The sequence below is a fragment of the Cherax quadricarinatus genome, chromosome 42 (assembly GCF_038502225.1).
Source record: "Cherax quadricarinatus isolate ZL_2023a chromosome 42, ASM3850222v1, whole genome shotgun sequence".
In the NCBI taxonomy this organism is placed as follows: Eukaryota; Metazoa; Arthropoda; class Malacostraca; order Decapoda; family Parastacidae; genus Cherax; species Cherax quadricarinatus.
The window spans coordinates 962,105-989,640 of NC_091333.1; the positions used below are offsets into that span (position 1 = coordinate 962,105).

Sequence of the window (27,536 nt, forward strand, 5' to 3'; positions counted from 1 at the left end):
TTTTACATTATCGTTAATGAAAAAAATATATATTTAAATGTATAAGAGAAAATTTTAGAAAGGACTTAATTTTAAATGAGTTCTTGCTAATTGACCAGTTTTACCTATTAGGCACGATATATATATATATATATATATATATATATATATATATATATATATATATATATATATATATATATATATATATATATATATATGCCGATTAGCAAGAACGCATTTAAAATTAAGTCCTTTCTAAATTTTTCTCTTATACGTTTAAAGATATTTTTTATTCATGTCAATGTAAAAATTAATAATTTTGTACCAAAAGAACCTAGGAAAACTTACCTAACCTTATTATAACAAGCGCAATTTAATTTAGCCTAATCCAACTAAATATATTTTAGATAAGTTTACAATAATTTAATAATAAACAAACACAATTAAATATATATTTTTTTAGGTTCAGAATGACTTGCGAAATTATTGCATACACAAATTTTCGTTTACCTTATTCGACAAGAAGAGCGTTGCTATTTAAGCCAAAATCGCAAGTTTTACCTATTCGGCACGATATATGTATTTCTCGTCCCGCCCCATGAGTCTTGAGGTTGGATCCGTGGATCGTACTGATTCTCTCTTATGGTAATCAAGTTTTTTGGATGTGGGTGGAGTGAGGGACGTTGAGACGTGTTCCATTCAACAGTGATGGTGCATCGTAGCATACATATATCCCCCCCCCCTCTATCTCTCTTTCATAATAATGACTTCTAAATTAACTGCTTCATTCAGCAATATTGTCTACGGTATTCTAGCATTGTTTTCGCTCTTAGAGAAATAGTTCAGCTGGAACAGAACGCCTTTTCTTCGTTGTTCAGACATCCACCTCTTGCCTCTTATCTGTAGAGCTGGAGGTGGTAGCTGACAGGACGAGCTCCGCCAGTACACAGCTCCGCCAGTACACAGAGCTCCGTCAATACACAGTCTCAGCAAGACATCGGAAGTAGATATTTGTCTGGTAAACTGAATTTCCTGCGAGTACCGGAGGTGACCATAGATGGGTTGTATTTTTTTCTGCCCACCCTGCACCCTTCCTCAGACCACACTCCTTGTTAAGACCACACTCCTTGCCCAGACCACACTCCTTGCCCAGACCACACTCCTTGTTCAGACCACACTCCATGTTCAGACCACACTCCTCCAGACCACACTCCTTGTTCAGACCACACTCCTTGCCCAGACCACACTCCTTGTTTAGACTACACTCCTTGTTCAGACCACACTCCTTGCCCAGACCACACTCCTTGTTCAGACCACACTCCATGTTCAGACCACACTCCATGTTCAGACCACACTCCTCCAGACCACACTCCTTGTTCAGACCACACTCCTTGTTTAGACTACACTCCTTGTTCAGACCACACTCCTTGCCCAGACCACACTCCTTGTTCAGACCACACTCCATGTTCAGACCACACTCCTTGCCCAGACCACACTCCTTGTTAAGACCACACTCCTTGCCCAGACCACACTCCTTGTTCAGACCACACTCCTTCAGACCACACTCCTTGTTCAGACCACACTCCTTGCCCAGATCACACTCCTTCAGACCACACTCCTTGCCCAGATCACACTCCTTGCCCAGACCACACTCCTTGTTCAGACCACCCTCCTTGTTCAGACCACACTTGTTCAGGCCACACTCCTTCAGACCACACCCCTTGTTCAGACCACACTCCTTGTTCAGACCATGCTAGGCAGGTTCAGCTCACACCCACTCTAGTCCTACCCTCCATGCTGGGAGAGAGTCGTGGTTCTGTGGATGGCAGCTGTAACGGCCATAAATATGGCAGAGGCGGCAGTTGTTGTGTGGTGTCATGTGCCTAAGGTAATTAACTGCTGTCCTGATCTATCTACACGCAGGTGGTGCAGCTGTCCTGCTCCACCTACACGCAGGTGGTGCAGCTGTCCTAGTTCACATACACACAGGTGGTGCTGCTATTCTGGTTCATATACACACAGGTGGTGCTGCTGCTGTCCTGGTTCACATACACACAGGTGGTGCTGCTATTCTGGTTCATATACACACATGTGGTGCTGCTGTCCTGGTTCACATACACACAGGTGGTGCTGCTGTCCTGGTTCACATACACACAGGTGGTGCTGCTGTCCTGGTTCACATACACACAGGTGGTGCTGCTGTCCTGGTTCACATACACACAGGTGGTGCTGCTATTCTGGTTCACATACACACAGGTGGTGCTGCTGTCCTGGTTCACATACACGCAGGTGGTGCAGCTGTCCTGGTTCACATACACACAGGTGGTGCTGCTATTCTGGTTCATATACACACAGGTGGTGCTGCTGTCCTGGTTCACATACACACAGGTGGTGCTGCTGTCCTGGTTCACATACACACAGGTGGTGCTGCTGTCCTGGTTCACATACACAGGTGGTGCTGCTATTCTGGTTCACATACACACAGGTGGTGCTGCTGTCCTGGTTCACATACACACAGGTGGTGCTGCTGTCCTGGTTCACATACACACAGGTGGTGCTGCTGTCCTGGTTCACATACACACAGGTGGTGCTGCTGTCCTGGTTCACATACACACAGGTGGTGCTGCTATTCTGGTTCACATACACACAGGTGGTGCTGCTGTCCTGGTTCACATACACACAGGTGGTGCTGCTGTCCTGGTTCACATACACACAGGTGGTGCTGCTGTCCTGGTTCACATACACACAGGTGGTGCTGCTGTCCTGGTTCACATACACACAGGTGGTGCTGCTGTCCTGGTTCACATACACACAGGTGGTGCTGCTGTCCTGGTTCACATACACACAGGTGGTGCTGCTGTCCTGGTTCACATACACACAGGTGGTGCTGCTGTCCTGGTTCACATACACACAGGTGGTGCTGCTGTCCTGGTTCACATACACACAGGTGGTGCTGCTGTCCTGGTTCACATACACACAGGTGGTGCTGCTGTCCTGGTTCACATACACACAGGTGGTGCTGCTGTCCTGGTTCACATACACACAGGTGGTGCTGCTGTCCTGGTTCACATACACACAGGTGGTGCTGCTGTCCTGGTTCACATACACACAGGTGGTGCTGCTGTCCTGGTTCACATACACACAGGTGGTGCTGCTGTCCTGGTTCACATACACACAGGTGGTGCTGCTGTCCTGGTTCACATACACACAGGTGGTGCTGCTGTCCTGGTTCACATACACACAGGTGGTGCTGCTGTCATACACACAGGTGGTGCTGCTGTCCTGGTTCACATACACACAGTGGTGCTGCTGTCCTGGTTCACATACACACAGGTGGTGCTGCTGTCCTGGTTCACATACACACAGGTGGTGCTGCTGTCATACACACAGGTGGTGCTGCTGTCCTGGTTCACATACACACGCTGGAGGGGGGGGGTGAACGCTTGATGGTGTAAGTAACGGTGTGAAGTCGTACTGTAACGACCTGTATGCGGTCATCATCTTCATGGTGGTGGTGGGTAATGGGACCTTTGTCACTGTCACCACCGTGGGAACACCTCTAGCCAGCTACACTCACCACACATAACTACAACAGAAAAATGTAATCTCACACACTGGGTGGTATGTGGAACAATCTAGATGAAAAGGTGGAGGAAAAATATTATACACACTTTCAAGAGTAGGTATGATAGAGACCTTCAAGCCAGGATCAGAACGAAACTGGTTGGTCATTGCGGAGTCAGGAGCTCAGTATAATTAGGAAGGTGTTCATTTATTTTTTTTAGTTAATCGGAAATAAGATAAATGATCTGGCACTACAGCAGCAGCCAACAGTCACAAGAGAACACAGGAATTAATGTTTTTATATCGAGTGCTTCCTAGTACCACAAGTACAGTAAGAAGCGGAACCAGGGATGAGCAAGTCATAGTAAGGATGGAAAACGACCTTTCGGTCCGGTCCGACTTGGACCATTTACAAAATCGTGACGATGAGAGTAAGACACATGTGCAACATCTGGGTATCTTTATTGTAGACGTTTCGCCATCCAGTGGCTTTATCAATACAAATTCTAGGACATAACTTGAAGACAGTAGAACTATGTACAGAAGATGAGGTAATCAGTCCCTCAACCTAGGAGTAGGTGCGAACAGCACCATAGTCGTGGAGATTCTGAAGCAGAAGAAAGAATCCTGGCGCTTATATAGTAACGTCAGGTGTAGCAGACGAGGGCATATTCACTGGTAGGCTGGATGCCCTCGTCTGCTACACCTGACGTTACTATATAAGCGCCAGGATTCTTTCTTCTGCTTCAGAATCTCCACGACTATGGTGCTGTTCGCACCTACTCCTAGGTTGAGGGACTGATTACCTCATCTTCTGTACATAGTTCTACTGTCTTCAAGTTATGTCCTAGAATTTGTATTGATAAAGCCACTGGATGGCGAAACGTCTACAATAAAGATACCCAGATGTTGCACATGTGTCTTACTCTCATCTTGTCGGTATTATATACCATTCGTACACAAAATCGTGACTTTGTAAATGTGGACGTCCAAGTCGGACCGAAACGTCGTCAAAAGCTATTCTCTCTCCTATGTGCCGGTTATTTGTGTATTGTTCCAGTCACGGTATTGTGCATTTTTGTTCTTTAGTGAGCTGTATAGTCCTTGTGGCTTAGCGCTTCTTTTTGATTATAATAATAATGTTCTTTAGTGAACTATAATCATAACACTCGACCCCAAGCCCAGTGTACAATGGTCTTACATCAGTATGTAGTACGTAACAAGTACGGTCTATGACCTTATTTATTCCCAGATAAAATGTTCATCATACGAGAGGTCACTTGATGCCGGTGTGGCCATGTGCGTGACCCACTGAAAACCTTAAGAACAGTTGAAACGCCCTGCAGGAGGCCCATGCTAGGCAGATCTAACTCACGCTCAACCACTCCCATTCGTGTACTTGTCTAATATTTTTTAAAGTTATTCAAAGTTCTCGCGTATTTCCAGTTCACTCATCCACGACTCTACTGTCAAACCAGTGCTTTCCTATATCTTTTCCAGACCTAAATATTATCCAACTTGAATATGCGTTACTATGAGTCCTCTCTGGTCAGATATTTTCGGCACTTTATGTATGTCTCTATTATTTACTTCTCCGTTTACAGCCTGTATACTTCAGTCGTATCTCCCTATAATCACAGCCTTTCCAGAAAGTGTAAATTCAGTGCCTTTAGGGAGAGAGGTTTCTTATGCATGCGATTAACTTTATCACCTTTGCGTATGTTTTCTAGCTTATTTATGCCCATTTTGTAATATGGAGACCAGAATTTACCTTCATAATATAAACGAGACCTTACAAAGGATATATAATGTTGAAGTATAACATTAGGACTTTTATTTATTGTCTTTGATATGAAGCCAACAAATATATCAGCTTTATTGTGAACATTTATGCACAGTCATCTTGGCTTTAGATGTCTGTTAATCAAGGTCCCAATTCCGAAACGTTTTTTAATGTCCTAGTGTTCGCTCACGTGTATTTTTCAACCAGAACATTAAATTGTACCTGTCACTTTTATGACCACTACAGTAACATATCCAAATCATCCTGTAGTATCCTGATGTCCTCAGAAATTATTTGGTGCTTCTTTTTGCGTCATCAGATGGCACTATGTCTTAAGTAGATTGTGAGTGAATCAGAACAGACCCAACACTGACTCCTGTGGAACACCACTTGTAACGGGTTCCCATTCTCTATCCTCACTGGATCCAGGGTAGAGCTTCTCCTTTACCATGTGCAGCTACTGTCTTCATCAATCTCCTGTGTGAAACTCTATCAAAAGCCTTTGATAAGAGTTTTTGTCTGTCTGTGTCACTCATCCAGCATCCCCGGCAGAAAGTTGCCACACATATGGGGTGTTCTCAAGAACATCGCCATAAAGATACTTCAACTCCCAAAGGAAATTCAAATACAGACTGCTCGACTCGTCCTATAGGCTCCCCCACCTTCCATATACGGTGGCTACCTCCTTATATAAGAGACTCACCGCCCATGTATGGTGGCGACTGTCTGGTTCCATATCCCAGACATGGGTGTGGTGTGCTTTGTCCTAGTAGTCTTCAAAACAAAGGTAAGAAGTTCAACTCGCTGGCGCAGTGTGGTTGTAGAGTTGTGCTGGTTATTCAAGGAGAGGTGTACCTGCTGCATGGTTGGTAAGAAGCTCCGGTGTTGGAGACCACAATACACCTCTATATCCTTCCCAGTGGTCAACATTACCTTGACACCCACACTACTGATCTCCACTCAGAACCTAACAAAGAAGTCCATACCCCTCTCCTTCACACTATTCTCCCCACCCTCTATCATACACTAATACTAGTTGCCCACCCCACCCTCTATCATAGGAACTGTCCAACCCTACCCCCCCTCACACCAATACTAGCTGCCCGCCCATCCTTACATCAATACTAGCTGCCCACCACTTCTTCTCATACTGTTGTACACTAACATCGCCATTTAAAGCAGGTGAAATTGCCGAACTAGAGAGTGTACAGAGATCCTTTACTGCACGTATAAGTTCTGTCAAGCACCTTAACTACTGGGAACGCTTGGAAGCACTTGACTTGTACTCGTTGGAACGCAGGAGAGAGAGATATATCATAATCTACACTTGGAAAATCCTGGAAGGAATGGTCCCGAATCTGCACACAGAAATCACTCCCTACGAAAGTAAAAGACTGGGCAGGCGATGCAAAATACCCCCAAGTAGGGGCGACATTGGTACACTAAGAGAAAACGCCGTAAGTGTCCGGGGCCCAAGACTGTTCAACAGCCTCCCATCAAGCATTAGGGGAAATACCAATAAACCCATGGCTGCCTTCAAGAGAGAGCTGGACAGATACCTAAAGCCAGTGCCGGATCAGCCGGGCTGTGGCTCGTACGTTGGACTGCGTGCTGCCAGCAGTAACAGTCTGGTTGATCAGGCCCTGATCCACCGGGACGCCTGGTCATGGACCGGGCCGCGGGGGCGTTGATCCCAGGAATAACCTCCAGGTATACCAGTTACCCCACTTCCTCCTCTCCTTTCAATCCTCCGCAGCCCTACACTAACAACCTCCATGTTCATCAATAGGCGGTAGAGAGAGAGAGATTTCTTTCCTGACCCACCTGAGACAACTCTCACTGACCAGATAGAGAAATTCTTGGCTTAGCTATCATTTAAGTCAGATAGAGGCGTCACTTAGGTACCATAATCAAGTAAGTGTGACCAGATAAGGAAGGCAGGGGATGCTGCAGTCTGAGACACCTCACTCAGTATCGTTCTCACCACCTGATTAATTAAGGAGAAAGTCTGTGTATTTAGTTATTAGCGGTGATGACACGCTCGTTAGTGATGGGCAATTTGTGTACACTCCCGACGGTGTCAGTGGTACTCTCTCCCACACCGCGGCACAACACTGCCGCCGGCATCATACTGCTACCAGCATCATACAGCCACCAGCATCATACTGCTGCCATCACCACTACTATCTCACTGCTACCATCACTACTATTTCACTGCTACCATCACCACCACTATCTCACTGCTACCATCACCACCACTATCTCACTGTAGCACCAGTGTATACTTACACCTCACAGTGTTGACTGATCTACCTCAACAAGTGTAGCATTCCAGAATCTCTTTCGAAGTTCACTGCAGGCGGCAGAATTTGATAAAATAACTTGCCACAAGCCTGGTGCTCCAGGGTATGGGATTGATCGTCTAGCTTCGGCTAAACGCCCATACTTATAACTGGGATCTCTGGCTATGTGGATAAAGTACTGCGTATTTCGATACAGAATGAATGTTACCTGGAGGTTATTCCGGGGATCAACGCCCCCGCGGCCCGGTCCATGACCAGGCCTCCCGATGGATCAGGGCCTGATCAACTAGGCTGTTACTGCTGGCCGCACGCAGTCCGACGTACGAGCCACAGCCCGGCTGATCCGGCACTGACTTTAGGTATCTGTCCAGCTCTCTCTTGAAGGCAGCCAGGGGTTTATTGGCAATTCCCCTAATGCTTGATGGGAGGCTGTTGAACAGTTTTGGGCCCCGGACACTTATGGTGTTTTCTCTTAGTGTACCAATGGCGCCCCTACTTTTTATTGGCGGCATTTTGCATCGCCTGCCCAGTCTTTTACTTTCGTAGGGAGTGATTTCTGTGTGCAGATTTGGGACCATTCCTTCCAAGATTTTCCAAGTGTAGATTATGATATATCTCTCCCTCCTGCGTTCCAACGAGTACAAGTCAAGTGCTTCCAAGCGTTCCCAGTAGTTAATGTGCTTGACAGAACTTATACGTGCAGTAAAGGATCTCTGTACACTCTCTAGATCTGCGATTTCACCTGCTTTGTATGGAGATGTTAATGTACAGCAGTATTCCAGCCTAGAGAGAACAAGTGATTTGAAAAGGATCATCATGGGCTTGGCATCTCTCGTTTTGAATGTGTAGGCTCAAATCCTGTGAATTGAGAGAGAATGTTTATATTAAATTCCCGACATCATAAGCATTTAATTTCGGGGATCCCGACAGTGAAGGGTTAATATCTATCATGACTAGGGTGCATTTTCTTAGTGTCTTAATGTGATGTATCTCTCGTAGCGGGCTCAACTTACCTCACATCTGCCTCTAAGATAACCTCACTACCTTTTAACCCTAAACTTGCCCACCCAAGATAACCTACACCTCTCTATTTCGCACTTGAGAGATAACCTCGGCACCTCTACCTCATACTTACCTCCAGGTTAACCCTAGCACATACATCTTACCTCCAGGTTACCTTCAGCATATCGTACATTCCTTCAGCATAAACTCGAGAAAATCCTCACCTTCCTATTTCTCTGTTACTTCCTCAAAACAGGTCTGACCAATTCTTCTAAAAAAATGAAAATTAAGATAAAATTAATTTAAGGAATGCATATCATCCATACGAACCTTAGAAACAATTTAGTGGGATAGAATTATTGCGGTTAAATGGATAACAGACTTAAATATAAAAGGATATAAAAAAGATAAGGATATTGAAACAAGTTGGAATTTTGAACAATGTATGTACATAATTATGGGGTGATTTGATAATCAAAAGACTGCCGAATAGCGTCAGTGAAACAAATTGCGAAATTTAAAAATAGGCCTGATACCCTACTAAAAATAACTGGGTGTAAACAGGACCAGTAGGCTTAATGCAAAGCTATTTTCATGTTTGTGTTTAGGCTGGTGTTGTGTCAGGGAAGGCGGTGGAGAGAGGGCGTGTCTAGGCGGAGACTAACCTGTGTCCTCGCGCAGGTAATAATCATTGTAGACCAGCCTGAGAGAAAGATGTCATAAAGGGCATCTCTTTATCTCCCATCCACCACTGCAACCATCTGGAGATAAACACACTGATTATATAAGAGTTCATGACAGCTTAAGAAACACGAAAGGTTATATAGTGACTGCTTGTTGAAAAATTATATAGTGACTGTCTGTCTACTTGTTGTTGACCTAATAATAGGTCCATCGTCCCCGTGGCTTAGTGTCAGATCAGGCCTCTTGGTTGATGGCCTCATCAGTCAGCCTATGGGTGCTTGTGACGTCATAAATACGAGATTTAGATCACTTGCTAATTGGTGGTGGGCGTCGTGTTTATGGTGCTCCCAACATCCAGTGTATAATCTTGTGTGTTAATTCCTTCTACCCCGCTTCCTTCCGACACAGGTCTTTGATCATATGATGACCTGACCCACATCTTGATGACAGGACCCGACTCGCACGATGACACGCACAGTAGCCAAGAACCAGCCATCACGTCTCCCTGGTTAGCTGCCTCATTAGAACTAACACAGCAGTACACCAAGTAGTGTTTCACCAGCGTCACTAAGGCTGAACATGGGACTTGGTCCCACCGACGTGCGCCAGTGATCGTGAGGTGCGTGCGTCACCTCTACGTCATACATGGGTCTTGGGGTTTTATCAAGACACGGCGACCGGTGGTCGTGAGTAGTGGAAATGCATGACACGTGCAGCGCGTGACACGGGCGTGCGGTCGGACTTGTTGGGTTGCAGGGAGGGCTACAAACATGAAGAGGATTAAATTATATTCCTTGAATCAAGTGCCCTTCGTCGGGATCAAAGCACTTCATTCCCCTTGAATGGGACGAAGTGGGTATTTCGTGTAAGCGTTGTGGAAGGCAGTTTGTATGGCTGGCAACTTCGGGTCAGAGGAAGAGTTTCCCGTCACCTCCGAGAGGTACTGTTAGAGAACAATAATACGAAAAGAATTTTAACTGAACTTTATTGACTTAAGCTTTCAGTGACGTCATTCATATGTAAAAGTGTCCATAGACGCTTTTACGTGATAAATGACGTCACTGGTTAGCTCACGGTTGGCACCTTCGGTATAGTCTAAGCTCACGGTTGGCACCTTCGGTATAGTCTATCAGGCCAGCAACTTGGAAGTCTGGTCTTAGACCAGGCAGCTGGGGGCGGTGGCCCCCGTGATTGATTACAAGTAACATCCAGTTACGTAGTTAAATGAGAAAATGTTGTACCACAGGTGTTAGATATTCTAACACCTTTGATAAAACATATTATCAATGAACCATGTTTATTTTGTCACGAGAGTCCCAACGTCATTCTCCTCACGTTTCATGTACAGGTACATCTAAGGAACTTAAAGTTCAGGAAGACACACTGGCAGAGTACCTCGGCTACGTGTTAAAGGTGTACTGGTAACAAAGCAATTAAAGGTATTATATATCTATATTAAAAATGTATCTCAGCACACCTCTAATATTTGCCTGCTTAGCGAGTCCTAGCTTAGCCTTCCTCGCTCTATGAACAGTTTCTCCAGGTAAGGTGTAGTGCCCCGAAGAAATTTTACGAGGCTCAGACGAGGAAAAGAATACGCAAACCAACGTAGTACAACTTACACTTAGGTGTAAGGGCGTAAGTTGCTCGCTTTGTTGAAGAAAGCGTTTGGCCTTTACCTCAGGGAAGATTGAAACTAATGTTGCCAGTGTATAAGGCTGTGGGATGTCTCTGGAAGTGGTGCATTACGCACAATAGCTGAAAAAGTAACGTTGCTGATTTTTTTTTTCAGACAATTTTGTTTTTATGTAACTAAAGCCATGAATACACATACAACTTCACAGTTTAAAAAATTAATTACATGAAAAATGATGAAATTTTAAAATATAATGAAAGTGGACATGCAAGAAGCGTAAGTAAATGATGATGGAGGAGCGGTGATGGTAATGTTGGCTAGCCTCGCACCAGGTACCAGAGGATCCTACAGGAGTCCACGGGAAGGTCACGCCGCACTCCGCTCCTCCGTTTTCTAACACTTGTAATAAAAGGATAACTTATGTAATTCTTAAAAGACCCGGGCCGGCGAATCAAGTTAACTGAGATGCTCCCTTCCCTTCCTTTCCCTTCCCTTCAGTGGGAGGTTTGCAGACACACTAAAGAGTCTGCGGTGACGTGACTCGAGCAACTGTGCTCACCTTTGTTCAATCAATCACTGTGTTTTTATTCACTAGCCGTCGAATATGATAACGCTGTGTGTGACAAACATTGACTGTTACCTGTAGTCGCTTCCGGGGATCACCGCCCCCTCAGCCCGGTCCCAGACCAGGCCTGATTGTTGGCTGCTGTTGCAGCGCTACTTGGGCTAGGCTTGTCAGTTCCTTGCCTGGCTAACCAGGCTGTTCCTGCTGGCGGCCCGGTTTTTCCCATATCCATCGCAAGATCTTAATAAATTTTGGGATCACGTACGTTGATACAGTATTCTCTTATTGTGCCCCCGGTGCCCCTGCCTATTCGGCACGACATATATATATATATATATATATATATATATATATATATATATATATATATATATATATATATATATATATATATATATATATATATATATATATGCAAGGAATTCGCGAGAGCATGCGAAATATACACAAACACTGATCTCTGGCTGAAGGAGACTCGAACCTACGAGCCTGGCTGCCTTGGATCAAACGTGTAGCTCATGCTACACGCCAAGGTATTGGTCCAGTGTGGGTAGATTGGTAAAGCACTGCGTACCTTGTCCTAAGGTTCGTAGGTTCGAGTCTCCTTCAGCCAGAGATCAGTGTTTGTGTATATTTCGCATGCTCTCGCGAATTCCTTGCATTGTTCAAATCTCTAGTAAGGCTGATGCATGCAGGGGATGAGATGAAAAGCTGTAAGCCTTCTCCCTGAAAGCTGGCTGCCTTGGATCAAACGTGTAGCTCATGCTACACGCCAAGGTATTGGTCCAGTGTGGGTAGATTGGTAAAGCACTGCGTACCTTGTCCTAAGGTTCGTAGGTTCGAGTCTCCTTCAGCCAGAGATCAGTGTTTGTGTATATTTCGCATGCTCTCGCGAATTCCTTGCATTGTTCAAATCTCTAGTAAGGCTGATGCATGCAGGGGATGAGATGAAAAGCTGTAAGCCTTCTCCCTGAAAGCTGGCTGCCTTGGATCAAACGTGTAGCTCATGCTACACGCCAAGGTACTGGTCCAGTGTGGGTAGATTGGTAAAGCACTGCGTACCTTGTCCTAAGGTTCGTAGGTTCGAGTCTCCTTCAGCCAGAGATCAGTGTTTTTATATATATATATATATATATATATATATATATATATATATATATATATTTAGATATATATATAATGTCGTGCCGAATAGGCAGAACTTGCGATCTTGGCTTAAATAGCAAAGCTCATCTTGCCATATAGGACAAGTGAAAATTTGTGTATGCAATAATTTCGCCAAGATCATTCTGAACCTAACGAAAAAAATATATTTCACTGTGTTTGTTTAGTATTAAATTATTGTAAACAAATCTAAAAGATATTTAGTTGGGTTAGGCTAAAATAAATTGTTCTTGTTATAATAAGGTTAGGTAAGTTTTCTAAGATTCTTTTGGAGCAAAATTAAAATTTTTTACATTAACATTAATGAAAAAAATATATCTTTAAACGTATAAGAGAAATTTTTAGAAAGGACTTAATTTTAAATGAGTTCTTGCTAATTGACCAGTTTTACATATTCAGCACGACATATATATTATATATAATATGCCGAATAGGTAAACTTCGTCAATTAGCAAGAACTCGTTTAAAATTAAGTCCTTTCTAAATTTCTCTTGTTATTCGTTTAAAGATATATTTTTTTCATTTATGTTAGTGTAAAAATTAATAATTTTGTACCAAAAGAATCTTAGAAAATTTACCTAACCTTATTATAACAAGCGCAATTTATAAGCGCAATTTAATTTAGCCTAATCCAACTAAATATATTATTGGTAAGTTTACAATAATTTAATAATAAACAAACACAATGAAATATATTTTTTCGTTAGGTTCAGAATGATTTTTGCGAAATTATTGCATACACAAATTTTCGCTTGCCTTATTCGGCAAGAAGAGCGTTGCTACTTAAGCCAAAAATCACAAGTTCTACCTATTCGGCACGACATATACACAGTAATGAAAGTGTGTATGGTGGGTATACGTGTAGAAGGTGTGCAGGTCGTTCACGGCTGACCTACATAGTCACCGTCTTCCCTGGGGACCCGCCCAGCCTAGGAGTGGCCAGCACACTGTATAGGTGTGTAGAAGAAAAAGTAAGCCTTTCTTTTAATGTACAAGCAGTCGCTGTCTCCAGTATAGAGGTGGTTGCCGCCTTCAAGCTTTCTGAACGTTCCTTGCAAGTAGAAAATATTAGTGTCGGTATTTTTGGTTTCCATATTGGCTGTTGACAGTTTCCTCCGTCAGGCAACTGGAGCTTAACTCTCAGAAAACGAATGTATATTTACAGAAGCAAACCTTTACTGTGTGATTCTGCCAAGCCAAGTTTGTGACCAACAACTACTACTACTATTTATTTCTACAAGTGCATGTACAATATATACAGGCCTATCTATCTGGAGTCTACCTGAAAAACCGCTTGCTGTGCAGAGCATTTCGGGCACTTCCTGTTAATTTTGTCACAGGATGCGACCCACAACAGTCGACTAATGCCCAGGTACCTATTTTACTGATGGGTGAACAGGAACAGCAGGTGTCTTGAGGAAACACGTCATAATGTTTCCAGCCGTACCGGGGATCGAATCACGGACCTCAGTGTGTGAGCTGAGTGTGCTACCAATCGAGCATTGTGAAGGAACTGAAACGAACGTTATCTTTGCTTAGTATCTTTATAGAATATTAAATATTGCCTTATAAAATGTACTAAACTTTTATTTATGTTTAATTTAATTACTTTTGCATTTCATTAATTTGGATTTGATGTTGATAAGTGGAAGGTAATCGCGTATACGAGGGGAGAACAGCTGAAGTTCAGAAACGCATGCCAAGTATGGGTGTCTTAGACCTGCCTAGCACGGGCCAGTAGACCTGATGCAGTGCTTCTTCTTATGTTCTTTTATATGGGCCAGTAGGCCTGTTGCAATGTTCCTCCATTCCAATATTTACTTCAAGCCTCTGGACATGTAAACGGCAATTACACCATCAAGACAGAAGCGGTCACGTCTTTGGTCACTCCTTTGGTGGTAGGGGCGGTGACAACCTTCAAAGGCGTGGTCTCCTCCAAGAAAGGTGTGGTCGTCCCCTTTTCCATGGCGGTGGGATGTGGTTCTGTACGACACTGCAGGCAAGGAGACACGAATGGTGATAATTGGAACCTTAATGGCTACGTTTCACCCACGCAGTGTGATTTATGAAGCCACAGATAACCCTTGCCTGTTTGTAACTTGATAAAGTCCACTGCGGGGGGGGGGGGGAGCTAAACGTTGTCAGTGAAGGTTCCATGCAACCGCATTTCTCTCTCCTCACCATCGTGCTGGTACCTCAAAACACAGCATACCAATGGCCCAATAGTCGTGTTGCCATCACCACCTAAAGTCTGCGGGTCAAGACACGAGAGTATCGCTACGCAACACAAAGCAAGACACCAATAAAACCTTAAAACATTATTATTAATGGTGATAGGATGATCATAATCTTTTTACTATTCTACTCACACCCACCTACTCTCAAAATTTACACAAAAATAGTTATGAGGATATACGATTTTACCTTGATAAACAAGCGATAGTAGGGAAGCTCCCGAAACCCATCTAAGGTATTAAGGCCAGTGTTGTGGCATAGTGTTGGTGGTAGACCGCAGACTAAGATGGTACACCAGAGAGGACTGCTAAATACATATATACATTAAGAATCATTACTCTTACCACTAATTTAGAGCTGGAATTCTTCTCACAACCATAAGACTTTCCACACTATTCTGTGTCTACGTGTTCAATGAATCCTCGGGTAGGTAATAGTGAGATTAAAATGCTAGAAGAGTAACATGGACTTTGTATTTTTTCACAACGTATGCACAACTGTGTACTACATCTATATCACACACATTACTGTAATAATCTTATAAATACAGATTTGATTTGTGGTGAGATTGGGTATTATCGATTAATACAATAACATTTTAATGACAAGGGCACAGTAGGGTAGTCCAGGGTGACAATCAAATTCACCCTGGGGATACTTGCAAGACGAGAGATAGCAGGGTGGTCCATGGTGACAGTCATCTTCCCCGTGGAGTACTTGCATGATGAAGGTAGTACAGGGTGGTCTCACCCCTGGAGTACTTGCAGAACCCACCTGAACGTTTGCTGGTCCTCTCCTCCCTCTTCTATATAAGGGTGTAACACAGCACGGATGTCCAGGGAGCGGACAGACATCCACCGAGTGGTGTGAGAGTAGTCCAAGTCTGGAATAAATCGAGACACTGATGTAGCATAGGAAACTATAACTGACTACATTTCACTCACAAAGGAGCTAAAAATGTTACCTGCGTTAAGGAAACGTAGTCATCTATAAAGTTTCCATAGTGCATTAAATCATCTCTTATTTATTCCATTTTGTCCGTATTCACATACATGTCAACTTGCAGTGGTCTGACTCTGCAACTTAGCCTCATAGAGAACGTCGTTTTTTTTTTTTTTTTTTTTATAACAGTTTAAGAAAGTGGAAAAAAGCGACATTGCCACTACGGCAGAACATTGATTTTCTGACGCATGAGCTTAACTCTGTTTACACAGCGATTCTGGTTTCTATTACATCAGAACATACATCTCAGTAAGGCAATTTTTCATTTATTTGTGTAGTGATAATTGGTTAAATGTGTTGTTAGGTAAGACACATATGCAACAGTTAGGTATCTTTATTATGAAACGTTTCGCCTACACAGTAGGCTTCTTCAGTCAAGTACATTATTATTATAATCAAAAAGAAGCGCTAAGCCACAAGGACTATACAGCTCAGTCAAGTACAGAAAAGTTGATAGAAGCAGAAGATACTTTTCTGTACTTGACTGAAGAAGCCTACTGTGTAGGCGAAACGTTTCAGTGTTCAGTGGTCAGTCGTCAGTGTTCAGTGGTCAGTCGTCACGTGAGGTCACAGACCCTGAGCTGCTTTGGGGATTAGCGTGGACGGTTACAAAGCATGGCTTGCTTCTGCAGTGTTTTAAAATCTGAGGTTGGAGAGTTGAAGGAGGAGGTCTTGCTTCTCCAGGAGGAGATTAGGAGGCTGAAGGTCCACCTCAATGGGCCTGGGAGAGAGTGTGAGGTGGTTGGAGATGTGGGGAATGAGGCTTCTAGCAGTGAGGTGCAGTCTGTCTCTCACTGTGAGGAGGCTGTAGGTGGGGAGGTAGCAACGGCTACCAGCAGTGAGGTGCAGTCCAGCACCTGCTACAAGTGGCGAGTTGTTCACAGTAATGGGAGGCGCATCAGAGTAAGGAAAGTTAAGAGTGAAGATCTGAAGGTAGGAAATCGCTTCTCTGTTCTCCAGGATGAATGTACTTCAGTGGCCAGTGAAGGTAAGGGTACTACTGCCCCTGCTAATGAAGGTAAGCGCATTCTTGTGGTTGGTGACTCTCAGGTAAGATATGTTGATCGTGCTTTTTGTAATAGGAATAAGAAGATGAGAGATAGAGTGTGCTTCCCTGGAGCTGGTGTTGGGGACATTGTCAACAGGCTGGATAATATCATGTCAGGTAATGGGAACAAGCCCATTATCTGTCTTAGTGCTGGTGGAAATGATATTGGGAAGGGTAGGAGAGAAGAGCTGCTAGATAAGTACAGGTCAGCTATAGATTTCATTAAGTCTAAGGGAGGGATCCCAATCATATGTAGCATCTTGCCTAGAAGGGGAGTAGGAAATGAATGGTTGTCTAGGGCAATTGGTGTAAATTGCTGGCTAGACAGATACTGCAAGGAACTTGCAATCCCATTCATTGACAACTGGAACAACTTTTATGGCAAACATGATATGTATGCAAGGGATGGGGTACATCTCTCTGGGGCAGGGGTGGTAGCACTTGCAGACTCGATTGAGAAGGCCATTGGTGAAATGCCTATGATTTTAAACTGATGGAAGATAGAGGTATGGGTGTGTGTGGGAAACAAGCAGGTTGCAACACTAGGGTTGGAAACAGTAAATGTATAAAAGGCATTCAGCATGAAGTTATAAATAAAGACAATAGAACAGGTCAGCAAACAAAGGGGGACAGCAGAGGGCAGCAAGGGACTAGCTCCCTTAAGGTTTACTATACTAATAGCAGGAGTGTTAGAAATAAGATAGATGAGCTAAGATTAATTGCAAGTGCAGGAAACATAGATATTATTGCTATAACAGAGACCTGGCTCAATCTGAAAGATAGAGAGATGCCCTCTGAATGTCACATACAAGGCTATAAATTATTCCACACTGACAGGGTCAACAGGAAAGGTGGTGGAGTAGCGATGTATGTCAGAGACAATTTAAATTGTTGTGTTAGACAAGATATTAAATTAGAAGCGTCAGCCACTGAATCTGTTTGGTTACAGCTTCTCGAGGGCCGAGAAAAACTAATTTTGGGTGTGATTTACAGGGCCCCAAATCTTGATAGGGAGTGCAGTAAACTTCTATGGGACGAAATTCGTAAGGCATCTACACACGAAAATGTTGTGCTAATGGGAGATTTCAACTATAGACAGATTGACTGGAGCAATTTGACAGGAAATTTAGAGTCGGGTGACTTTCTTGATACGATCCAGGATTGTTTTTTAAAACAGTTTGTGACAGAGCCAACTAGGGGAAATAACCTCCTTGACTTGGTTCTTGCCAGTAGGGAAACACTAATTAATAATCTTGAGGTTAATGATGAGCTTGGGGAGAGTGATCACAAATCACTCAGTTTTAACATATCATGGAATTCCCCTAATAATGGCAATCAAGTCTCCGTCCCTGACTTTCGCTTGGCTGATTTCATAGGACTGAAAAATTACTTAGGTGGGCTGAACTGGAATGACCTGACTAAGGGTCAGGTAGGTGGTGATGGTTGCCGATATGATGCTTTCCAGGGCATAGTTCTAGCTGCTCAGTCAAATTATGTTCCAAATAGGGAAATCAGATCAAACAAAAATGATCCTAAATGGATGAACAATAGATTAAAATATCTGATTGGTCAAAAGAGAGGCATATATAGGCAAATCAAAAGAGGAGAGGGGCAATTAAGAAATCGATATATTCAGTTAAAGAGAGAAATAAAAAAGGGAATTAGAAAAGCAAAAAGAGATTATGAGGTTAAAGTTGCAAGAGAATCGAAGACTAACCCAAAAGGATTCTTTCAGGTATACAGAAGTAAGATCAGGGACAAGATAGGCCCACTCAAAAGTTCCTCGGGTCAGCTCACTGACAGTGATAAGGAAATGTGTAGAATTTTTAACACATACTTCCTCTCAGTTTTTACACAGGAGGATACCAGCGATATTCCAGTAATGACAAATTATGTAGAACAGGACGATAATAAACTGTGCACTATTAGGGTCACAAGTGACATGGTCCTTAGGCAAATAGATAAATTAAAACCTAACAAATCCCCAGGCCCTGATGAACTGTATGCAAGGGTTCTAAAGGAATGTAAAGAGGAGCTTAGCACACCTTTGGCTAATCTTTTCAACATATCACTACAAACTGGCATGGTGCCAGATAAGTGGAAAATGGCAAATGTGATACCTATTTTCAAAACAGGTGACAGGTCCTTAGCTTCGAACTATAGACCAATAAGCCTAACCTCCATAGTGGGAAAATTTATGGAATCAATAATTGCCGAGGCAGTTCGTAGCCACCTTGAAAAGCATAAATTAATCAACGAATCTCAGCATGGTTTTACAAAGGGGCGTTCCTGCCTTACGAATTTATTAACTTTTTTCACTAAGGTATTTGAGGAGGTAGATCATGGTAATGAATATGATATTGTGTATATGGACTTCAGTAAGGCTTTTGACAGGGTCCCACATCAGAGACTATTGAGGAAAATTAAAGCACATGGAATAGGAGGAGAAATTTTTTCCTGGATAGAGGCATGGTTGACAAATAGGCAGCAGAGAGTTTGCATAAATGGGGAGAAATCAGAGTGGGGAAGCGTCACGAGCGGTGTTCCACAGGGGTCAGTGTTGGGCCCCCTGCTGTTCACAATCTACATAAACGACATAGATGAGGGCATAAAGAGCGACATCGGCAAGTTTGCCGATGACACCAAAATAGGCCGTCGAATTCATTCTGACGAGGACATTCGAGCACTCCAGGAAGATTTGAATAGACTGATGCAGTGGTCGGAGAAGTGGCAGATGCAGTTTAATATAGACAAATGCAAAGTTCTAAATGTTGGACAGGACAATAACCATGCCACATATAAACTAAATAATGTAGATCTTAATATTACGGATTGCGAAAAAGATTTAGGAGTTCTGGTTAGCAGTAATCTGAAACCAAGACAACAGTGCATAAGTGTTCGCAATAAAGCTAATAGAATCCTTGGCTTCATATCAAGAAGCATAAATAATAGGAGTCCTCAGGTTGTTCTTCAACTCTATACATCCTTGGTTAGGCCTCATTTAGATTATGCTGCACAGTTTTGGTCACCGTATTACAGAATGGATATAAATTCTCTGGAAAATGTACAAAGGAGGATGACAAAGATGATCCCATGTATCAGAAACCTTCCCTATGAGGATAGACTAAGGGCCCTGAAACTGCACTCTCTAGAAAGACGTAGAATTAGGGGGGATATGATTGAGGTGTATAAGTGGAAGACAGGAATAAATAAAGGGGATGTAAATAGTGTGCTGAAAATATCTAGCCTAGACAGGACTCGCAGCAATGGTTTTAAGTTGGAAAAATTCAGATTCAGGAAGGATATAGGAAAGTACTGGTTTGGTAATAGAGTTGTGGATGAGTGGAACAAACTCCCAAGTACCGTTATAGAGGCCAGAACGTTGTGTAGCTTTAAAAATAGGTTGGATAAATACATGAGTAGATGTGGGTGGGTGTGAGTTAGACCTGATAGCTTGTGCTAACAGGTCGGTTGCCGTGTTCCTCCCTTAAGTCAATGTGACCTGACCTGTCTAGGTTGGGTGCATTGGCTTAAGCCGGTAGGAGACTTGGACCTGCCTCGCATGGGCCAGTAGGCCTTCTGCAGTGTTCCTTCGTTCTTATGTTCTTATGTTCTTATAATAAAGATACCTAACTGTTGCATATGTGTCTTACCTAACAACCTGTCGGTATTTTATACCATTTTAATGGTTAATTAAATGTGGTTAATTTACGTTAGCCTAACCTAATATAACGTTTGTTGAGGAATCAGTTTAAATTTAGATTTGTAGTAAAATAAGAGGAGGGCAGATGTAGCTCTGACTTGCTGCTGTCTCTAGTCTGAAGACTAGGTTATGTTTAGGTTATTATTGGAAAAATAGACACAAATGCAGATAAAGAATCTCATTATACTGCATTGTGTCTGTTTTTTTTTATTGTCAGTATTGTAACTGTATATTATTTATCTCCGTAGATGATTGTTACTGATAGTTTAGTCTCTGGTGGTGGAGTCGTGCTCTTCAGATACTCTCTGCCATGATTACTGGTTCATAAATTGAGAGGTCTTGCAAGCAAGGCAGACGATAGCAGTGGGTTCGTTGATGTGGTATACCCGCTGTGAGCCACAACAATACTTGTATCTAGTCCAATATGATGTCGGCTGCTCCACCATGACATACACAATCATTTCAAAGACTAGAATTATGTATATTGTATAGAATAATTTCTATAATCAGGTCAGGAGGCCAGATTCCCAGTCTTGGGCACTAAAAGGGTGGCGCTGTAGCTTACAATTTCCCGAGGCTATTTTTCATCTTGTTTAGGTCGTAGTTACAAACTATATTTTAGTTCCTACACCTCAGTCATCCCCTTCGGGTCGTCTGAGTCTTTAGTTGCCGCCTGTGCCTCTACCCCCAACCGGCTCCTCTTTGCATCTTATTCAGCTTTTATGTTTTCTACATCCGGTTCTCCTCTGTTAAGCGGGTTGTAATACGAGGTCAGGAACAGAAAATCATCCCTTAAAATCGATTAAGAATAGGCTGACAGAGATCATCTAAGAAAGAGAAGGGCTTGTATATTCCCAGACCACAAAGAAAAACCTTCGATACAGCATTGCCACGAAGATTAGTATTAAACTAACCACTAGTTTTTGTGAGAGACGATACAAGATTAGCAAACTTAACCAGTGGAGTCCCCAAGACTTGACTTTATACCTCTGGACAAGCACAGAGCAAGTACATACGATAATGACGAATAAAATACTCTGGGACACAGACAAGATGAATAAACTAGTCAGTATGAGAGAGACCAGGACTGTGTGTTCAGCAAAAGTGGATGCATCAGCAGTGAACTGCTACCTTATTCTACATTTCAGCTAGCTTTTATTCATATCTGTTTCCCTGTCATATTCTGTCACACAAGATGAGTTTCGTACATCAATCAACCTGTCAGTCTGAGCTAGGAAACTTCAGTAAGGCGACGAGGATGTAATAAAGAGAGGAGGGAGCCACAGAGGAAAGGCTAATTGAAACACATATTGAACCAAGACGTTAGAAAGTATTTAGTCATCGTTGAATCATGGTACTCAATGAAGTTAAACAGGATAGTTCAAGAGCTGGAGGTCTACATCTGCAAACTCATTTATGTATACATACACGGGTACTCAAACATCCAGTTGAAGATAGCACTGGCAGTGCCTATGTTGCACTGTGTGTTCTGGTTGACTGGCCATTAGCAGGAGGCTTGGCTGGGACCGGAATTGTCTATAGGTCAAAAAAAAAAAAAAAATAGGTGCTCTCTCGTGAAGGCTTATCCATGTAAGTGAGCACATCTTCAGTCACCCGTATGACCTCTGAATCGCCCCACCTTCACCTTCTCAACTCCTTTCTCTCGTGTTTTACTCATTATCACTACCCTTCACTATTTCTTTCCTACCTCAACTACTCTGCGCTCAAGGGACGGGGGCGATAATTCTGCATTCTAACAGTTCATTGATGTATTTACTGGTCACGATATACACCTGCATTGTCAGGTGTTAACACCTGACAATGCAGGTCCACCTGACAGTGCAGGACTGATAAGGTGTTAACACCTGACAATGCAGGTCCAAGTCGCTACCGACTTATGCCGGTAGCGACTTGGACCTGCCTTGCCTGGGCCAGTAGGCCTGCTGCAGTGTTCCACGTTTCTTATGTTTTTATGGTTTAAGTGTGTGGCGGGGGCAGGTGATGGTTCCCACGGTGCAGGCAAGTACTACACCCACACACTAGTTAAGAGCCTCCAGCAACAACTGTGTAGCTACGGCCTCCACCTCCCTCACGATCTCATCCACAACATAATCACTGTCCATTACTGAATGTCTCCCATTACCACGCATCACAGTTATCAATCATATTACCTCCCACATAAAAATACAACATGTGAGATAGGAGGAATATATATCACTGAGACACAAAACGGGCCATGAAAACATTTGAAAACTGCTACATTCGCAGATACTAAACTACCACCAGTTCGGACGAAATAATATTCGCACCAAACTTTGCATCAAGAGATGTGGTAGTACTTGACACAGTAGGAAAGAGACGACACATACAATACGATACAGAGCAGCACCGAACTCAGCTACAAAACAATATTTGTATAATAACTCTGCTAAAAGGCTTCAAATTTTAGCAGAGATAAGAATAAAATTAGTTTCATAAACAACCTGACGGAGACATTGAAGGAGTAGGTGTTTTGTGAAAGATTGTTGCGTGTACACTACTGTTAAAATAAATTAGTAGAATTCAAGGAATAGAAGACAACAGAATCTGATGATTGTATCTACGTACAAAGTATCGTCGTCAGTGACAGAGGAATTCACTGATCAGATAAAAAAAAATATGGGAAACTACTTGCAAAGCAAACTATACCACGGGCGGGGATAGAACCCGCGGTCAGAGAGTCTCAAAACTTCAGCCTAAAATCTTGTACACTACCAAATATTTCCTTTCCAAATTTGAAGTGAAAGATAAAAGAACAGTAGCCTGGTCCATGTCCGGGCTCCTCGAGTAGAAAGACTCTCGAAACTCATCAAAGGTAAAGGTATCGGGGGAAAACTGTTAGGTAGTATTCTAGAACACAAGACGCATAACACAAAACTCCAAAGACTAACAAATTTGCTACGAGCCAACGTATTAGAATCTGTAAGGCACTATTTTTGATCTTCAAGAGCAATGAATAATTGATCAGACATAACGATCTTAGTACAATACACGCTAATTAAACCCATGGAAGAACAAACAAGCAAAAGCCCTCATGTGCTGTGAACTAAAATATTCAAGGTGAGGTAATGTTTAGTAAACTTAGCTTTCAACGCTCTGGAAAGTGACTGGGACAAAACAAACAAGGAACATAATGTTTACTGAGAAGCTGTGTGAGAAGTCTGGAAAAGCGAATGAAAAAATCTGAATGCTGAAGCGCACAGACTCTTGGAAAAGTTGTCTTTCCTTAGAAAATTTAAGAAAAAAAGATGGAAATTGAAAGAAAATACAGACAATACAGAGAGACACGGTTACCTGAAGATAATTTTGGGGGTCACTGCCCCCACGGAGTCTGCTCACTTTTCAACACCTTCCCGGCTTTCTTGGCAGTGACTCCTAGAATCGATTACAGGTAACCAGGCTGGGTTGAAAGAGTATCATAATTCGGATAACAAAAATGTGTAATGAACTACACATTCTTGAAGACTGAGACACTTAAGCAACATTCAAAACCATTTTACCTGGAGGTTACCTGGAGGTTATTCCGGGGATCAACGCCCCCGCGGCCCGGTCCATGACCAGGCCTCCCGATGGATCAGGGCCTGATCAATTAGGCTGCGGCCAGCAGTAACAGCCTAGTTGATCAGGCCCTGATCCTTCGGGAGGCCTAGTCATGGGCCGGGCCGCGGGGGCGTTGATCCCCGGAATAACCTCCAGGTAAAATGGTTTTGAATGTTGCTTAAGTGTCTCAGTCTTCAAGAATGTGTAGTTCTTGCTGCTGGTGCCAATCCCATCTATTCACCACAACCCCGTAGTATCCGAGGCTTGGCTGCGCCCTACACTGGTCTTCCTGGACACCAGCTGGCTGTTGCAACTTGTAGTAGTTAGCAGGCTCGGAGATGGCCGTCAGGTCACGAATTTCACTGCAGTACGCCCAGGGCACGACACCTGCCATTTAACCTTCTGACCTCAGGAAAGGATCCAAAGTCTCTGGTTTTTCAGCACGAGGCCGGATCCTTAGCGTTGTTCCTGCCAGCATTGGGTACTAAGCACGATTCAAAATAATTAATAAAAATAAATAGTTTTTCGAGATTATATATATATATATATATATATATATATATATATATATATATATATATATATATTTGTGTGTATGTGTGTGTGTATGTGTGTGTGTATGTGTGTGTGTATGTGTGTGTGTGTGTGTGTGTGTGTGTGTGTGTGTGTGTGTGTGTGTGTGTGTGTGTGTGTGTGTGTGTGTGTGTATTTATATTAGCAAAAACTCGTTTAAAATTAAGTTCTTTCTAAAATTTTCTCTTATACGTTTAAAGATATATTTTTTATGTAAAAATTAATAATTTTGTACCAAAAGAACCCTAGAAAACTGATCTAACCTTATTATAACAACCGCAATTCAATTTGGCCTAATCCAACTAAATATATTTTAGATAATTTTATAATAATTTAATAATAAACAAACACCATGAAGTATATTTTTTTCGTTAGGTTCATAATGATTTTTGCGAAATTATTACATAAACAAATTTTCGCTTGCCTTATTCGGCAAGAAGAGCGTTGTTATTTAAACCAAAATCGCAAGTTTTACCTACTCGGCACGACATATATATAATACTGAGGTGAGGATAGTAAGACCACGAGGCCTGGTCTCAAATCGGGCAGCGGGGGCGTTGACCCCCGAAACCCTCAGTTTCTCCCTCCTATATTGTCTTGGAGGAGATAGAGATGGAGAGGGGGAGTGAAGAGTTCCCAGCCGGGGTCTGGGACGGTGTGGGAACGACAGGAGATGTGCGGGAAAAAGAGAGTAAACGTGGGAACGACAGGAGAGAGAGGTGGTAAGGGGACTCAGACAAGCTCGCTCACATCGCCCTCCCGTCTTAACCAACATTATTATGCTTTATAACACGATCCAGAAAAAATGTTCCACAAACAAAGCAACATTGCAGTTGCATGGATTAAATATTAAGCTTAGGGAACAGAGCAGTAATTATGCTGGTGGTTCACCTGAGTGAGTCATGCTACACACGGAGCAGGTGGGTCGAGGAGCTCTGAGCAGGTGGACTGAGAAGCTCTAAACAGGTGGGTCGGGAGTCATCCTCCCACCACCTTCCTTCCTACACCACATGCATCGTCCTATTGTTTCAAAAATACATAAGGAAATATCACTAACGTTAATGAAGTAATTAAGACAGTAACTAAGGTTGGAAGCATATTACACAAACAGTATTTATTACTCTTAGATAATAATTAAATTTCAGCACCCATATCCAACACATAGCAAAAAAAGTATCCAAAACGGTGGGGATCCTCTCCAAGATACGATACTACGTGCCGCAAACTGCACTTCTCACACTATACCATTCACTTATATATCCATACCTCACCTATGCTATCTGTGCTTGGGGTTCAACTGCAGCAACACACCTAAAGCCAATAATAACCCAACAAAAAGCCGCAGTAAGAATAATCACTAAATCCCATCCCTGGCAACACCCCACCCCCCCACTCTTCATAGATCTAAACTTACTCCCTGTTCAGAACATCCACACTTACTACTGTGCAATCTACAGGACCTTAAATTCCAATATTAACCTTGACCTAAAACGCTTTCTTGATAGTTGTGACAGGATCCACCAGACACAAACATCTCTATGACATTCCCCGTGTTCGACTAAACCTTTACAAAAATTCAATGTATTTCAAAGGACCTAAAATCTGGAACACCCTACCTGAAAACTCTAGAACTGCAGACACATTCATCACTTTCAAAACTACAGTTAGAAAACATCTTATCTCCCTGATCCACCCCGACAACTAACTACATGATAACCACCTGGTGGTTCACAATTACACTCACTCACCCACTGACTATTAACCCAGAAATACTAATCTTAATCTTAAAATAATAAATACTAATCTTAATCTTAAAATAATAAATCCTAACTAGTCATAAGTTTGCCTATGATACTCCAATATAGACACTTTGTATTGTGCCAAAACAAAAGCATTCACATTGCTAAACTCACAAATTATGATGTAGTCACTTAGCCTTAATACCATAATCTGTAAGGATTTAATGTTAAGAATTAATCTAAGTCTGCTCGAAATGCTAGGTGTCCTAGTGGCCCCCTCTGTAATTAGTATTTTATAACATGTAAACCACACAATACCCAAAACCTGTAAACCCCACATTGTAACCCTTATAGAGAATAAACCTGAACTGAGTTGAATTGAATAGTAATACCTGTATACTGTGAAAGCCAAGGTTGGTGTAGCAGCCGTATACACTGAGTTGTACTCTATGGTAGTATGTTCACTCACAGGATGAGTGGCACTGACCAGTACTGTATTATGGTGATATGTTCACTCACAGGATGAGTGGCACTGACCAGTACTGTATTATAGTGGTATGTTCACTCACAGGATGAGTGGCACTGACCAGTACTGTATTATGGTGGTATGTTCACTCACAGGATGAGTGGCACTGACCAGTACTGTATTATGGTGATATGTTCACTCACAGGATGAGTGGCACTGACCAGTACTGTCTTTATGGTAGTATGTTCACTCACAGGATGAGTGGCACTGACCAGTACTGTCTTTATGGTGGTATGTTCACTCACAGGATGAGTGGCACTGACCAGTACTGTCTTTATGGTGGTATGTTCACTCACAGGATGATTGGTGTTGAAATTACTAGGATAAAAATGGAGTTTTAGATAAGTGAAACAAATTGCAGAGTAGCGTCACTGAGGCAAATATACTGGATGATTATAAAACAAGTTATTAGTCATAATGAGCTGGTATGGTTGATCAACCAGGCTGT

At 42.7% G+C, this 27,536-nt stretch overlaps 1 protein-coding gene and 1 long non-coding RNA gene across 4 annotated transcripts in view; one reads left to right on the top strand and one right to left on the bottom strand.

Annotated features, from left to right (window-relative positions):
• The window catches only part of ec (echinus), a 458,553-nt gene that overhangs the window by 392,796 nt on the left and 38,221 nt on the right, over positions 1-27,536 (top strand). The window lies entirely within an intron of this gene.
• The window catches only part of LOC128695568 (uncharacterized), a 95,217-nt gene continuing 82,025 nt past the window's right edge, over positions 14,345-27,536 (bottom strand). Inside the window, exons 3-4 of the long non-coding RNA XR_011393063.1 lie at positions 15,108-15,801; positions 14,345-14,934 (exon numbers count right to left, since the gene is read on the bottom strand). This is a non-coding gene — a long non-coding RNA (uncharacterized lncRNA). The remainder of the gene's footprint in view (positions 14,935-15,107; positions 15,802-27,536) is intronic.